Genomic DNA, 13,630 nt, shown 5'->3' with positions numbered 1-13,630 from the left:
TGCCTCGATCACCTGCCTGCCCCAACTCCCACCCTTCCCCGCAGGGGCTTCTAACATTAAAAAGAGAAAAAAATCTAAGCTGGGCTCCCCCTTAGCTTCATTCAGTGTCCTCTTGTTCGTGTCAAATTGGACAATGTAAATAGTTTTTTCTGCTCTATTTTGTCGATTTCTTTCAGTATTTTGAAGGTCTCGATCATATCCCCTCGCAGTCTCCTTTTCTCAAGGGAGAACAATCCCAGTCTCTTAAGTCAATCCTCGTATTCCAGTTCCTCCATACCTTTTTCTAGTTTCGTTGCTCGGCTCTGCACCCTCTCCAGCAGTTTTATATCCTTCTTTAGGTTGGGAGACCAATGTTGGACGCAGTATTCCAAGTGGCCAAGTATTCCAAGTGACCATTGTTCTATAAAGCAGCACTTTGACCCTCTCCGATCTACTCGTGATTCCCTTCTTTATCATGCCCAACATTCTATTTGCTTTCTTTAACTCCGCCGCACATTGTGCTGACGGGTACCTATCCTTCAGGAAATCATACCTCTTTCATAAATTTCATACCTCTTTCATAAATTTCTCTAACTCCTTCCCTCCCTGCCATACTACTAAGCACTAACCGTATCTCTTTCTTTTCCTGTTTTCCCATTCCTCTCTCTGCATACCAGTGTACTCCATTTCCTCCGGTTTTACCTATCCCTTCTCGGCACTCTCTTGTAATTGAAATTGGTTACTAATGTACTTGACAATATTTCTCTGTATCATCGCTGTATGTGTACAGTCTCTTCCCCTGTAAACCGCTCTGAACTGTTTGTGGTATTGAGGTATACAAAAATAAAGTTATTATTATTATTATTACTGCAGATTCTCCTGCCTGCCCTGCTCTGCCCTGATCTCTTCTGCCTGCTCGCCCCGACTCTCCTGCTCTCTACTGCCGTTCCCGCAGTGCAGGCCTGCTTTAAAACCATGTGCTTGCACTGCGGGGAAGGGCGGCAGAGAGCAGGAGAGTTGGGGTGGGCAGGCAGGAGAGATCAGGGCAGAGCCCTGACAGCAGTGACAGGAGGCTGCTTCTCCTGTCACTACTGTTAGGTTCTGCGCATGAGCAGGAATCGCACATTTGCATTTGCATTCCCCCGATTGTGTACCGATTGGTTTGCAAGCCCTTTGCGACCCAATTTCTCCCCAACACGATTCACTAACCTGTGTAGTGACCCTCTTCCGATCCGTGCATGTAAATGAGGGGAACTGCATGCAAAATAAGCAGGGACGCGATTCACTAACCATTTTTTCAAATCCAACGGGGCTCGGAAAAAGCTGGGGACCAGTCGCAAACATCTTCCCTACTCTCCTGCTCCATAGAAGCCCAGTGTTCTCTGCCGGCCCTGCTGTCTGCTGCCCCGAATCTCTCCTGCCTGCCGCCCCGATATTCTTCCCCGATCTTTCCTGCCTGCTCTGCCCCGAATCGCCGTCCTGCTTGTCCCTGGATTTCTCCTGCCTGCCACCCTGAATCTCTCCTGCCCTTCCCCGCACTGTGAGCCCGTGGCTCCCTTGCCTACAAAAGTTTATTTTTAAAAGTCAGGCCTAGACCCATTCACCCCCCCATGCGCCGTCTTCCCCCCCCCCCAAGCCGATGCCCCACAAAAGGCAGGAGGGATGCCAACTCCCTCCTGCTTTGTGAAACCCCATCCTGGCCCACCTCCCTCCTTCCCTGCCTGCCTGCCTGTCTGTAGCTCTACCTAGGCTGACTGGACCAGGGCGGGCCAGGCCTGGGGCACCTCAGCCAATCAGAGCCTTGGCCCTCCCTGCGCATCAGATGATGCATCGGAGCGTGGCCTAAGGCTACACATTGGCGGAGGAGGCATGGAGAAGGAGGGACTGAGCATCCCTCCTGCTCCCAACAATATTAAGGTACAGGAAGGGGGTGGGCCTTGCCCAGTCATCCTACTGGCCTTGGAGGAGGCCTGGAGCAGGAGGGAATGAGCACCCTCTTGCTCCCAATAATTCTTAAAGGTAGGGGGGGAAGCGGGTGGGCTGGGCCCGGCCATCCGTCTGTCTGGCCTGCCGGCCCAGGTACAGCTACAGATAGGGAGGGAGGGAGATGGGCCGACCAGATCAGGATGGGGTTTCACATGGCAGGAGGGAGTTGCATCCCTCCTACCTTTTGTGGGGCATCGGCGGGGCCTTGTTTTGGTGGGGGGAGGGACATTTTGTAGGGGTTTGGAGAGGGAGGAAGCAGTTGGGGGGGGGAGCTTTATTTATTTATTTTTTTAACCAAGCAGATATTTTGCGTGTGTAAAACACGCAAAATATCTGCCCAATTTAAAAAAAAAATTACAAGCTCAATATATACCTCAAACTCCTCACCTCTAATGTATAATTCCCAGCTCCTCAGAAGTACCACCTGGGCTCAAAAGTTTTCACAGCCTTAGGCTTTATGTACTACCTCCTCACTGGAGCCGTTATAAATTTTTACTCACAAATTTTATATTTAAATTTTTATTTAACAACTCTTCTAGCATATTTCAAAGGCACTTAGCTTTTAATTGTGGTCTTCTTTTGAAGGAAATAGGAGCCAATATGTTTCACCCACAGAAGATTTTTTTCAAGGCTTATCATCCCTTAGCAAGTTTTACACCGACATATATGACCACTGAATGTGAGTAAAAATTGATAACGGCTCCAGTGAGGAGGTAGTTCATAAAGCCTAGGGCTGTGAAAGCTTTTGAGCCCAGGTGGTACTTCTGAGGAACTAGGGATTATACATTAGAGGTGAGGAGTTTGAGGTATATATTGAGCTTGGTGTGTATCTTGGTGAGAGTTTGATTGGTGATCCTCACAAGAACATTTATATATAAAAATTTAGTGCCATTTGGATGAATTGAAGAACAGAGTACTGGTGTACATGAATGTATGTGCGCACATGCATACCTGCATTTCAGCTAAATGCTTATTCTCTAAAATGGCATCTAACCACTGTTTGAAGGAAGGTAATTGCATGGGTAGGGCACCCAGTTATGAGTGTGCTGAATACTATACTGCCCTCTGTTCTTGGCACCTAAATGATGGTGCCTTCTTTATAGAATTACCCCCAAGCCTGTGTTCCGTATGAAACTTCACGCTCCCTTAAATCATCTCAGCAACACCTTGCAGTTCCATCCATTTGTCAATTATTTTATGACTCAACACGTAAAATCATTTATTCTGTAGTTGCACCCTCATTATGGAACTCTATCCCAATAATTCTTAAGACAAGAGACTATTTCTAATTATTTCAGATCTAACCTTAAAACCTTTCTCTTTAGGGATGCGTATGAAATTTAGATAAAAGGGTTCATTTATGTCTTTCATCTGTCATATCGTTCTGTCCATTACGTCCTTATTTTTATTTTGAAAATAACCCCTCTCTTTTCCCATTTGTGCATGTCTTATCAATTACATTACATTACATTACATTAGAGACTTCTATTCCGCCTATACCTTGCAGTTCTAAGCGGATTACAATTGAAGATGGCTGGACATTTCCAGGAAGTTACAAATTTTAGGGAAAGATACATAGAGAGTCTAGAATAAGAGATAGGGTTAGATAGTGGAGGCTAAGAGGGTAAATTTAAGGAAGGGGAGACATTTGAGGAAACTTGTAGGGAGGGAGGAGATTGGGGTTGGTTACATGGTGGAGTATGCAGGGAGGGGGATGTTACGGAGGAGGGAGGATAAGCGGACAGGATAGTTTCTTTGAATAACAGAGTTTTGATTTCTTTTCGAAAAGATTTAAAGTCACATGTGGTTGTCAACAGAATAGAGATGGAGGGGGTCTAGCTTTGCCGCCTGCGTTGCTAGGAGGCCGTCATACATCTTCTTGCGTTGAATGCCCTTGAGTGGTGGGTAGGAGAATGGGATCTGTGTTCTCCTTAGTCTGGGTGTGAAGTTTTGGTTTAGGCGGTTGTTCAGTTAGGTGAGTGCAATTCCATTTATTGCCTTGAATAATAAATAGTATAATTTGAATTGAATTCGGGCTCGTATTGGTAGCCAGTGTGAGTCTAGGAAGGCATTGGTGATATGGTCAAATTTTCCAAGTGAATAGATCAATCTAAGGGCTGTATTTTGGATGGTCTGTAGCTGCTTTATCAAGTTTAAGGGACATGGTAAGTAGAGGATGTTGCAATAGTCCACTAGTCCTAGGACAAGGGATTGGACTATGATCTTGTAGTGATCTTTGTCAAAGAATTTTCTGATTTTACACAGGTTGCGCATGGAGAAAAAAGCTTTTTGGGTGATTTTGTTGATTTGGACTTGCATTGTACAGCATCTATCTATCGATACTCCTAGGATTTTTAGGGATGGCTGTATGGTGTATTTGGTGGTGTTTACCTCAAATTCTGTTATGGAAGGGATTTTATCCTTTTCAAGTAGTAGAAATTTTGTTTTCTTCGAGTTCAGCTTCAGTTTATGGTCTAACATCCATTCTTCCACTGCATTCAGTGTTATTTTTAGGTCGCCTAATGAGGTGGGGTCTTAGGTATCGAAGGGGAGGAGTATGGTTATGTCATCAGCGTAGATTAGAGTGATACCGAGGGAGGATATGAAGAGGTTGAAGAGCATGGGTGACAGTGGTGACCCTTGAGGAACTCCACAGGGGTTAGACCAGGGGTCTGATTTAAGATCATTTGACTTAACTCTGTATGTTCTAGTCTTAAGAAATCCTTGGAACCAGTTGTAAACTCTTCCTGAGATCCCTATAGTGTCTAGAATCTGTAGTAGTATTGTATGATCTACCAGGTCGAATGCCGCAGAGAGATCGAGTTGAATTAGCAACATCTTTCCTCCTTTGCTGAGGTGCTGTCGAGCTGTGTCTAGCAATGTTGCCAATAATGTCTCTGTGCTGTGGTTGGATCTGAATCCCGATTGAGAGGGGTGAAGTAGGTCATGGTCTTCCAGGTAGTTGGTGAGGTATTGTGCCACTAGACCTTCCTTAATTTTAACGTATAGTGGGATAGAGGCGATGGGTGTGTAGTTGGAGGGGGTATCTATCGGGCCTTTGAGATCTTTCAGTAGAGGGGTGATAAGAATCTCACCTAATTCATGTGGAAATTGACCTTCCGTGATTATGGTTTGGATCCAATGCAAGAGGTTAGGAGATATGAGGGGCAGTTATTTAGGTCACATGATGCTTTACTGTATTTATTGTATAGACGGTCCATGTCTGTCCATTGGATTAGTGGGAAGTTGGCCCAGGTCATGTCGGCTGCTATGGCTTCCTCTGTTGTGAGGTAGAATGGTGAGTTTTTGAAGATGGCTCTGATTGTGTTGATCTTGCTTTTGTAGTAGTCAGCTACTTGGGAGGCTGTTGGTGGGTGGTTTCCTTGAGTGGCTAGTAGTGGTTTGGTGTCTGTGAGGTTCTTTACCAGTTTGAAGAGAGCTTTTGTGTCTGGGGCTTCATTTCTAACTAATTTGGAGTAGTAGGCTTTCCGTTTTTCCTTAAGTTTGAGCATGTATTGATTGATTAGGTTTCTCCATGCTACCTTGGTTTGTTCTTGGTTTTGTTTTGTTTTTTTCCATGCTCTTTCGAGCTGTCTACAGTGCCTTTTTAGATGGAGAAGTTCGGTGTCGAACCATTTGTCAGATGGCCTGCAGATTCTATTTTTTTTTTGTTTTAATGGGGCTAGCTCGTTCAGTGTTGTTTCGCTTAGTGTAAGCCAGTGGTGAATGAATTCTTTAGGATCTGTGGAGCCAATTGCGGGGTCTATTTTGTCCCAGAATGTGATTGGTTCGATTTTTTGGCGAGTTTTGAAGGAGGTTTTGTGGGGTTCGTATTTGTTGTTGTTTTGGGCCCAATTGATGTTGAATGTATATTTGTTGTGGTCTGACCAGAGGGAGGGGTGCCAGACGCTGTTAGAGATGTGGATATCTGGGGAGTGGAGGTTTTGAGTTGTGTATGCTGCAATATCAAGTTGGTGTCCTTTTTCATGCGTGGGTTGGGGATTGAGAATTTGGTATGAAAGGGCATTGAGATATGAGATTAGATCATCGACTTGTTTTGAGGTGTGGTCTTCTAGGTGAAGATTAATGTCTCCGAGGAGCAAATTGTGAGTTGAATTTAGAGAGTTCTGAAAGATGAAGTCTTCGAGTTCATGTTTGCTGGCGTTCCATTTTCCTGGTGTAATGTAGCAAATAAGGCATGTCAAGGTGCTAGTGAGTGTGTGATCAGATATTTGGCAGGCTAGAAGGTACAAGTGGGGTGATGAGCGTTTGACTAGGATTTTTAAGTTGAAGTTGTTTTTTACTAGAATGGCTAGTCCTCCCCCTCGCTTGTTGTGTCGACAGGTTAGTTCTAGTTTGTATCCTCTTGGACAGAATTCAGTTATGCATGGGTCTGAATCGGAAGTTAGCCAGGTTTCAGCTAAGAAGAGGCAACCTAATTGTTCTTTTACTATCCAATCCTTGATTAGGTTTGCCTTTGGGCTAATTGATCTTATCCCAGGACAAGCAGGCAGCATATTCTTAACGCATGGGTGACGTCACCGACGGAGCCCTCGGTACGGACCTTTTTAACTAGAAGTTTCTAGTTGGCCGCACCGCGCGTGCGCCTTCCCGCCCGACGGAGGAGTGCGTGGTCCCCAGTTTCTTCGTTTCCGCGGAGCGAAGAAGACGCGTGTGTTTTTCAACGGCCGTTGAACTCACTTTTTTGCCTTCCCGCTCGCGAATTTTTTTCTTATTTTATTTGTATTCACCTTCGGGTTTCTTTTCTTTTAGTTGCAAAAAAAAAAAAAAAAAAAACTTTGATTTTTTCTATCTTTTTTCGTTTTGCCCCGGCGGGGCCTGTTGCCATTATCCAGGCCTCGGGATTCGATTTTGCGGAGGCTGTTTTCCCCTTCATGCCCCCGCAGGTCGGTTTCAAGAAGTGCCAGCGGTGTGCACGCCCGATCTCCCTCACTGACCCACACAATTGGTGTTTACAGTGTTTGGGGCCAGAGCATCGGGCGGACTCCTGCACCCGCTGTGCCACTCTTAAAAAGCGGACGCTTAAAAACCGAAAAATCCAACAAGATCTGTTGTTCGGCACCGGGTCGACCATGGAATCCTCGACTTCGACAGCGGTACCACAAAAATCGGCACCGTCGGCTTCGACGACGCCCGACCCCACATCGGCGCCGCTGGCGCAAGGTAAGCCGGCTAAGAAGCCTACCCCTTCCCTCGAGCGCCCACCAGCCACAGTGGCGACACCGACCCTGCCGGCCTCGAGCCGAGCCCGAAAGCGCTCCGTCCCGATTTCGGTGAGTGCCTCATCATCGGCCTCCTCATCGCCGGGACGTAGAGCGGCACCTAAGGAACCGAAGAAAAAGAAAGCGGTTCCGGTGCCTCCCCTGGATGACCGAATTGCGGCCATCCTCCAGGGTCAACTGCAAGACCAGCTGAAACGTCAGCTCGAGCAACTGTTGCCTACTATCCTGGCACCGCTCCTTCCGGTACCAGACCGGCCCGAGCCCCGTACCGAGCCACCGGTGTCCACCCCATCGGTACCTATTAATACCTCCATGCCGATTCTCTCGGCCCAACATGCCACTGCGGATCCTCCTCGGGACCGAGCGGAGCACCATTCTTCCCGGGACCGGGACCGACGCCGGTCCTCTTCCCCCGGTACCGTTTCGGTACGCTCTGCGAAATCTTTGTCCAAGACTCACCATACCGACCCTTCCACCCCGGTGTCGCGTCATGCACACCCGGAGGTCCGGGACCCAGACTTGTGGGAAGAGTCTCCCCCCGGTACCGAGGAAGATCTCTCCTCCTCTGATGAGGATCCCTCAGCTCCTGATGCCACCTCCAGGCCTGAGCAATCCTCCTTCTCAAAGTTTCTCAGGGAGATGTCTGCCGCCCTATCCCTCCCTCTGGAATCAGACTCCAAGAAATCCCAAGCCTTTCTAGAGGCTCTGGATTTTGAGCAACCTCCCAAGGAGTTTCTTAAACTACCCGTGCATGACATCCTACGGGAGACTTTCTATAAAAATTGGGAAAACCCCCTTACAGTACCTGGGGCCCCACGCAAGTTAGATAACCTTTATAGGGTTATCCCTATTCCAGGATTCGATAAGTCACAACTTCCCCATGAGTCCCTCCTGGTTGAATCCACCTTAAAGAAGACTCAGGGCTCCAGTGTCTATGCCTCCACCCCTCCTGGCAGAGAAGGTAAAACCATGGACAAGTTTGGCAAGAGGCTCTATCAGAATGCCATGTTGGCCAACAGGGCGAACAACTATTCCTTCCATTTTTCATTCTACATGAAACACTTGGTCCAGCAGTTGTCAGCCCTCCAGAAGTATCTCCCAGAGAGGAAGATCCCACTTTTTCAGCAACACATCTCTGGTCTCCTCCAATTGAGAAAGTTCCTGGTCCGCTCGATTTATGATTCCTTCGAGCTTACCTCCCGTGCCTCTGCCATGGCTGTAGCCATGCGCCGCCTGGCCTGGCTGAGAGTCTCAGACTTGGACATTAATCACCAAGATCGTCTAGCCAACGCCCCTTGTCTTGGGGATGAACTGTTTGGAGAGTCCCTGGATTCCACCACCCAAAAACTCTCTGCGCATGAAACTAGGTGGGACACCCTGATTAAACCCAAAAAGAAGGCTCCGCCTACACGTCCTTACAGGCCTCAAACCTCATACCAGCGCAGATTCTCAGCCAGACCACTCAACCCGCCTTCCCAACAGTCTCGGCGGCCACGGCAGCAACATCACCAGGCGCAGGCACGTTCTCAATCCACTCAACCTAACAAGCCTCTGCCTTCTGCTAAGCCGTCTCAGCCCTTTTGACTCTTCTCTCCAGGGCATAGCCAGTCTTCCACCTTCGCTACCTCTTCCACAACCAATCGGAGGTCGTCTCACCATTTTCTCCAGCCGTTGGGAGGTCATCACATCGGACCAGTGGGTCCTCAACATCATCCACCACGGCTACTCTCTCAACTTCCAGACTCTTCCACCGGACAACCCTCCCGTAGAGTCTGCTTCTCATTCATCTCAAATCCCCCTCCTCCTGAGGGAGGTTCAATCCCTCCTTCTTCTCAATGCCATCGAAGAGGTCCCTCCAGAACAAAGGGGTCAGGGATTCTACTCCCGCTACTTCCTGGTACCCAAAAAGACAGGAGACCTCCGTCCCATTCTCGATCTCAGGAACCTCAACAAACACCTCGTCAAGGAGAAGTTCAGAATGCTTTCCCTTGCCACGCTCTACCCTCTTCTCTCTCAACACGACTGGCTATGTTCCCTGGACCTCAAGGAGGCCTACACTCACATCTCCATCAATCAGACTTCTCGCCGCTACCTGCGTTTCCAGGTACACCACCATCACTATCAGTACAAGGTGCTTCCCTTTGGCCTCGCCTCATCTCCCAGGGTATTCACCAAGTGCCTGATAGTGGTAGCGGCCTTCCTCAGGTCTCACAACCTCCAAGTGTTCCCCTACTTGGACGATTGGTTGGTGAAAGCACCGTCGCCTCCACTTGTGCTACAGGCTACTCATCACACCATCTCTCTCCTCCATCTCTTGGGGTTCGAGATCAACTACCCCAAGTCGCATCTGCTTCCCACCCAGCGACTTCAATTCATCGGAGCTGTTCTGGACACCACTCTAATGAGGGCTTTTCTTCCCTCCGATCGTCAGTGGACCCTGCTCCATCTCTGTCGTCAGGTCCTCATGCATCCCACCATTCCTGCCCGACAAATGATGGTCCTCCTGGGCCACATGGCATCGACAGTTCATGTCCTTCCTCTGGCACGCCTCCATCTCCGGACACCTCAATGGACTCTCGCCAACCAATGGTCACAAACGACGGATCTTCTTTCTCATCCCATCTCTGTGACATTATCTCTTCAGCAATCTCTCCAATGGTGGTTGAACTCCTCAAATCTTTCCAGGGGTCTACTCTTTCATCTACCCCCTCACTCCATGACCATCACCACAGATGCCTCCCCCTATGCGTGGGGAGCCCATCTGGGGGATCTACGCACCCAGGGTCTTTGGACACCACAAGAGCGTCAGCATCACATCAATTTCCTGGAACTCAGAGCCATGTTCTATGCTCTCAAAGCGTTCCAGCATCTTCTCTGCCCCCAGGTTCTTCTCCTGTGCACAGACAATCAAGTCGCCATGTACTACATAAACAAACAAGGCGGCACCGGATCTCGCCTCCTTTGCCTCGAGGCCCTACGCATCTGGACCTGGGCCACGGCCCGCAATCTTTTCCTCAAGGCGATCTATATCCAGGGCGAACAGAACTCCCTGGCCGACAATCTCAGCCGCATACTTCAACCTCACGAGTGGACACTGGATCCTCCAACACTCCACTCCATCTTTGCTCGATGGGGCACTCCGCAGGTGGATCTCTTTGCAGCACCTCACAATCATCAGCTGCCCCAATTCTGTTCAAGACTCTTCTCTCCTCATCGTCTGGCACCAGATGCATTCCTGCTCGATTGGAAGGATCGGTTCCTGTATGCCTTCCCTCCACTTCCTCTGATGTTGCGGACCTTGTTCAAGCTCCGCAGGGACAGGGCCACCATGATTCTCATCGCCCCTCGATGGCCACGACAACACTGGTTCTCCCTCCTGCTCCAACTCAGCTCCAGGGAGCCCATTCCTCTTCCTGTGTTTCCTACTCTACTTACACAGCAGCATCAATCTCTACTACATCCCAATCTGTCTTCGCTCCACCTGACAGCTTGGTTTCTCTCGGGCTGACCTCTCCAGAGAATCTATCTCAGCCTGTCCGTCTCATTTTGGACGCCTCCAGGAAACCGGCCACCCTCCAATGTTACCATCAGAAGTGGACCAGGTTCTCCTCCTGGTGTCTGCGGCATCATCAGGATCCCACCTCTTTGGCGGTGGAATCTGTACTGGACTATTTGCTCTCTCTGTCCAATGCTGGTCTCAAATCTACCTCCATCAGAGTCCACCTCAGTGCCATCACTGCATTTCACGAGCCTATCCTCGGAAAACCCCTCACGGCTCATCCTCTGGTTTCCCGGTTCATGAGAGGTCTCTTCAATGTCAAACCACCTCTGAAGCCTCCTCCTGTCGTCTGGGACCTGAATGTGGTTTTATCAGCTCTCATGAAACCTCCTTTTGAGCCTCTTGCCTCAACTTCGCTCAAATTCCTTACCTGGAAGGTGCTTTTCCTGATTGCCATCACCTCTGCCAGGAGGGTTAGTGAGCTGCATGCACTGGTCGCTGATCCACCTTTCACTGTTTTTCACCATGACAAGGTGGTCCTGTGCACCCATCCTAAATTTCTTCCTAAGGTGGTCTCAGCTTTTCACCTCAACCAGTCCATTGTGTTGCCTGTCTTTTTCCCTAAGCCCCATTCCCATCCTGGGGAACAGGCGCTGCACACGCTGGATTGTAAGCGTGCCCTAGCCTACTATCTTGAACGTACCAGGGCTCACCGCTCCTCTCCTCAGCTTTTTTTGTCATTCGACCCTAACCGTATGGGTCATCCTGTCTCCAAACGAACGCTTTCCAATTGGCTTGCTGCCTGTATTGCGTTCTGCTATGCTCGGGCCGGTCTGTCACTGGAAGGTGCTGTCACGGCACACAGAGTCCGAGCTATGGCTGCTTCTGTGGCTTTCCTCCGCTCCACGCCCATCGAGGAAATCTGCAAGGCGGCCACTTGGTCCTCAGTTCACACGTTCACTACTCACTACTGTCTGGATGCCTTCTCCAGACGGGATGGACACTTCGGCCAATCTGTGTTACAAAATTTATTTTCCTAATGGCCAACCATCCCTCCTCCCTCTTTGTTAGCTTGGAGGTCACCCATGCGTTAAGAATATGCTGCCTGCTTGTCCTGGGATAAAGCACAGTTACTTACCGTAACAGGTGTTATCCAGGGACAGCAGGCAGATATTCTTACGTCCCACCCACCTCCCCGGGTTGGCTTCTTAGCTGGCTTATCCTAACTGGGGACCACGCACTCCTCCGTCGGGCGGGAAGGCACTCGCGCACGCGCGGTGCGGCCAACTAGAAACTTCTAGTTAAAAAGGTCCGTACCGAGGGCTCCGTCGGTGACGTCACCCATGCGTTAAGAATATCTGCCTGCTGTCCCTGGATAACACCTGTTACGGTAAGTAACTGTGCTTTATGTTCATGTATGCACAGGCTATTGTGGTATATTTTATGTGTGGAGCGGAGGTAGTCTTTGGGTGGAGGAGGTTTCCTGGGGGAGTCCAAGATTTTTGGGTTGTGGTCTTTTTCCTCAGTTAGGGGGAATGCTTTTGTTGTTGGTCGGTGTGCAGGATAATAGATTTCTGGGGGACAGGAGTTTCCTGGATGGTTATACTTGTCTGTAGGGTGCTGACACTGTTGGGATTGGGGATATGTGGTATTCTGCTGTTTTCCAGTTTGTTAGGAGCAGGGAGAGCAGTAAGAGGATAAGCAAACGCCTGTGTGTGTGGGTTGCCATTGCATTTAAGTAAGTGTCAGTTGTGTGAGGAGAGGTTCCTTACCTCTTGTTCTTGCTAGGCTGTGAAAAGGATTAGGTCCCTATTCCTGCCCCATTTTTTCTCTGTCATTTGGAAGACAGGTGCACCTGGGGACATATTGTAGAGGCAAGAAATGATCTCCAAACATGTCCAAATTTTATTATGAGTTTCACATCTTTTATATCATTCTTTTATATCTTTTATAGCATGCGACGTAAACACAAACCATATATGGACACAGGTCACATGAAACTTTAAAAGAAATAACAAATTACATGGGTAAGGGTCGTCAGCATTTTTTCTATCTCAAGATTGAAGTCCACAGAGGGTGCTGTGGTCAACAGAGCTTTTTTCTTATCTAAAGCTGTTTGTAAATACGGCTTAACAAAACATTGAATTCACTTCACAACAAGTTAAGAACATATCTTTTCAAACATAAATGTCCTTGTACTCTCTTCAAAGAAGGAAAGACAAACAGGGTCTGGATTTACAGCTTTAAACAACATATGCCTAAGGAAAATTACCAAGGTTCATGATACGTGTCCCTTCAGGCTGTAGCTGTAGCAATGCTCTCTTGGTGGCAGTGTGCAGGACGGAGAGTCGGCCGCTGGAGATATGGTGTTTCTCTTGGATGGTATTTGTTTGACTCTATGTAGTGTCTCATGGCAACGTCGCTTTGCAAAGGCGCACGCTGTGCACCTTAGCCGGCACGCCGAACGGCTGTGCGCCGTTGGAGCTTTTCTATAAGATATCCTTAACTCAGAGGAGGGGCGGAGCGGGGCTCACAAGCGTGCCTCGTTGGTGCTGGCTGGGCAGGCTCGGCAGGTAATGGCTCCCGATGGAGAATTGAATTATTGTATCTATATGTCCTTTCCCCTGTTTTTAACTATTTCTTTTTTGGTTTTTAACATTTTGTACTATGTAAACTGCTTTGGTGTTTAAATCAGTTTATCAAGCTATAATAAAGTTGAAACGTGAAACTTAAACTTCTTTCCCTGGCCAAGTATTTTACAAAACCTAAGACTTGCAAAATACAAATTAAAGTTAAATACATGCTATTACACAGCCCTCCCTTCTCAACCACTTGTCTAACCCCCACCCCACCCAGACTTTTAGCAACTTCAGATCCAAAGATATTTTATTCTTAAGAGCATTCCACAATGCAACACTCTTAT

At 48.3% G+C, this 13,630-nt stretch overlaps 1 protein-coding gene across 6 annotated transcripts in view; it reads left to right on the top strand.

The window, feature by feature from the left end:
* The window catches only part of RARB (retinoic acid receptor beta), a 751,528-nt gene that overhangs the window by 61,324 nt on the left and 676,574 nt on the right, over positions 1-13,630 (top strand). The gene's annotated exons all lie outside the window — the stretch shown is intronic.

This window comes from Geotrypetes seraphini, chromosome 2 (genome assembly GCF_902459505.1).
Source record: "Geotrypetes seraphini chromosome 2, aGeoSer1.1, whole genome shotgun sequence".
Taxonomy (NCBI): Eukaryota; Metazoa; Chordata; class Amphibia; order Gymnophiona; family Dermophiidae; genus Geotrypetes; species Geotrypetes seraphini.
This window is presented reverse-complemented; position numbering and strand designations above follow the sequence as displayed.